The sequence below is a fragment of the Bactrocera latifrons genome, unplaced genomic scaffold, assembly GCF_001853355.1.
Source record: "Bactrocera latifrons isolate USDA-ARS-PBARC rearing strain unplaced genomic scaffold, ASM185335v1 scaffold_333, whole genome shotgun sequence".
Lineage (NCBI taxonomy): Eukaryota > Metazoa > Arthropoda > Insecta > Diptera > Tephritidae > Bactrocera > Bactrocera latifrons.
The window spans coordinates 127,070-130,933 of NW_017536972.1; positions in this window are offsets into that span (position 1 = coordinate 127,070).

Sequence of the window (3,864 nt, forward strand, 5' to 3'; positions counted from 1 at the left end):
CAGGCAATACTTCCGCTTGGATAGGGAACGGGTGTATTTTATCACTTATGCAGTAATATATGAATAATAAGATAATGAGTGTGTACGTGAGTTTAATCAGCACAATCGTTGAAATTACAGCTCCATTTTATATTGCATTAAGTATTATTACTTTTATTTCGATACTGTCGCAATATATTGAGTAGTCTCAGAATAATTTATATATATTTATTATATTTTCTTCGTGGTGGGATTTAATGTTCTTGAAGCATTATTAAGATTAAAAGCTTAATATGAAATAATAATTCTGATCYGACAAATACGCTACTTTGATAAGCCTTTGACACATAAGCGCTAAAGTTGATTTTTAAAAATTTCATGTGGATATTTTGTAAGGAATCTTAAAAAACCGGGACTCATGAATGAAATTCCAGCATTGGAAGAAAGAAACACACCACAAGAGCAGCATATCCCAAGCATGTCAAATCGACATACAACTGCAAGATGTAGACGGTGATGTAAACAGCGTTGGAATCCAATCGGATGGAATCAAAATAAATAAGTTTTCATCGAGTTCCTTCACTCTTGCCGGTGATTTCGCCGAGTTCTATCACTCACATTCATTTCCCTGCGCCATACGACACGTTCGGACTGGTCTCCACATAGACATTTTTTCATCGAGTTGTGGAGACCTATCCGAACGTGTATTTTGGCGTAGGTGAATGAATGTGAGTGATAGCACTCGGCGAAATCAACGTCAAGAAGTGTGGCCGCAAGCCGATTTTCAATTTGCGCTGTGGCACGCCGCATTTTCGCTCGTGTCTCGGGAACTGTTCGTCCTAGGGCCATGATCAGATATACCATTTCGGTAGCAAATGTCGAGACAAATAACTTTTGCTTATACATTTTGCCATGAGATGCGTATTTCAGGCGCTAGGTAGACAATTTGACGATTTTAGGCGAATTTCCGAAATTTCAAGGCCGGAGTTGGGGTTGAAGATGCTATCCGATCTCAAAATAAAAAGTTGCATTGGAATCAGGAAGTACTAAGGCAACTTATCCGCACTATTAGAAATCCCGGATCGAAAAAAGTCCGGAATCGACCCACACTACYAYACATTTCGTTTAGTTAATTAAAGAATTAGTTGTACAAGGTTAAGGGGTCAATAAATAATAATTCTTGGTCGTTTTGGATATATACTTGGAGCAATTCGCCAGGCTTATTTACTCGGATATAGCACTTAGTGAGTATGTACCATACAAACTTCCATGCTACATCTCAGTCCAAATCTCAAAGTGTCTTAAATAACATGATATGAATKGTGCGGCTGTAGGCCTTCGGTTGCGTTTATCAAAACACTTGTTATGAAGCCTGCAACATTTGTCATTTGCAGACTACACACAGTAAAATGTTTTCCCGCATACAATTTGTAGTTGTTATRTTTAAGTGTTCGTACTCGTATAAGTGCATTCATCTGTAAACATTTAGTTATGCATATGAGTATAGAAGCATGTAAATATGTATGTTTGTAAATATCTACACACTCATTGGCTTGTTAAACAATTAGCACAAGTTTTGTCTCGTTTTAGTCATAAATGTTCAATTRCAACCGCGAAGAAGCCACATAGYGACGTCGAGAAGCCAAAACCYCTGRACGTGGTATGCAAATAGATTAACTMTTGTCCAAAATATATTTCTATGAGTRCAAATAATGATATTATAAAAGCAAATTACTCTTGTGAAACCCCCAAAAGTGATCTAGTGACTGATGCCCAGAGCATACTAAAATTATGGAGGGAACACTTCTCCAACCTGCAGAATGGCAGTGAAAGTATAACGCCAGGTGAAGGCGAATCCGATTCCCGATTACGAGGAGCAGACGATCCATTGACTGACTATGAAAAAGAGCGAGTAGCAATTACSCGCCTGAGGAACAACAAAGCGGCGGCGGCCGTTGGATTGCCGGCCAACCTATTCAAACACAGTGGTGAAGATCGACACAYACCACCTCTTCGTCGATTTTAAAGCTGTTTTTGACAGCACCAAAAGGAGCCGCGATGTCTGAATTTGGTTTCCCCGCAAAACCAAACGGGAAGGACCTCTCCGAGCCGTTCGATACCTAGCGARATTTCAAATAAGTCGACTCCCTTTCGTGTGACTTCTTTAATCTACTCTTGAAGAAAATAATTAGAGCTGCACAACTAAACAGAGAAGGTAMAAGTACAGCTGCAGGCGATCCAACGAAGAATAACTCTTGCCAACAGGTAATAGGGAAGTAAAGTCCTCTCTCGATGAAAAAAAAAAAAAAAAAACCAAACTCTATAAGTTACTCATTATTCCCATCCTGCTATATAGTGCAGAGTTATTGACGATGACTTCATCTGATGAATCGACGCTACGAGTTTTTGAGAGAAAGATTCTGTGGAAGATTTATGGACCTTTGCGCATTGGCCACGTCAAATACCGTATTTTATGGAACGATGATTGTATAAGATATACAACGTCATAKTAGTTGAGCGAATTAAAAGACAGCGGGCACACTGACTAGGTCTTGTCGTCCGAATGAACGAAAACCCTTCAGCGTTGAAAGTTTTCGACGCAGGACCCACAGGGGGAAGCAGAGGAGGAGAAAGACCTCCACTATGTTGGACATAAACATTGGATTAGCATTGAAAGTCAGAGAACTCTGGACTTCTCCAACTTCTTTAAACCGTCATAAATTGGACAGAAAAAAGTCGTTTGGGGAAAGTATAAAGAATACATGGCGATAGCGGTTGAGAAAGATAAGACGGTGCTATTGTTGAAAATGACTTTTTCTTCACTAAACGGGTGTTATTCGAAATTCAGCATCGAATCAGATAAATAATTCAGTATAATAGGGTCCTTTGACAAATTTGCTTATTTCAGATAGTCTATATAGATCCTACAGTTAACTGTTAACATTAGAAAATAGTAGTAAGCCCCATTACGTCCGATAGGACAGTCTTCGGAACATGTTTGTCGGGCGAACCCTTCTATTTCGAATACTCGTTAGTGTTGAATATATGTCAGTGGATTCAGTTATAAAAYGATGCAGAATTTCCTTCGAATCGTACATAAACAACATCGGACATTGCTGTGAACTCTTTCGGAATTGATGTGCCGACAATTCGTTGAAATAGTAAATGCAAATCCTTCTATACTTTTACTCTTTTAGTTTTCGACATTGTTTTTCAATATAAACGATTTCTTCTAAATTCGATACTAACTTAAGGGCGAATTTGTACAGCATATATTGCCAGTATTTAGTTATCTTAGTAAAATTAGGAGAACGTGTTTTACCTATAACAGTGGAGGTTTGTGCCAAAATGGGTCCTTGGACTTGTAATTGCATTTAGTATTGGTGTCAATACTATCTGTTACATATATATCTAATATAAGATCMTCAAATTTTAAGTTTCAAACGAACTGAACGTAAATTATTGGATATACTATACTACGAGTATAGTTTACTTCTAAAAATCTGTGGCTAGTTGCAAGACTATGAAATGTTCGGTGTTACATCCGAACATACGCTTCTCTTCTTACTTGTTTTTATATAGAAATAGTCTTACATATGTGCGACGCCTTAAATACTCGCTGTTCTTTCATGAATGACTAGACAAATTCTGTAGGTAGGCCTATTGCAGTGTAACTGTTCTGAGGTTGTCATAACTTCAAAAAATATGTTGATATGAATATTTTCCTTACGTGTTGTAAGCATTGTGGTGTGATTACATTTGTGTTGAAGCTAGACTTAGACTAGTGCAGAGCCAATAGATTTCAGTTGAAACTAGACTTAGACTAGTGCAGAGCCAATAGATAATTATAAGGCATGAAGTCGGTCAGATCTTCGAAAATTCTGT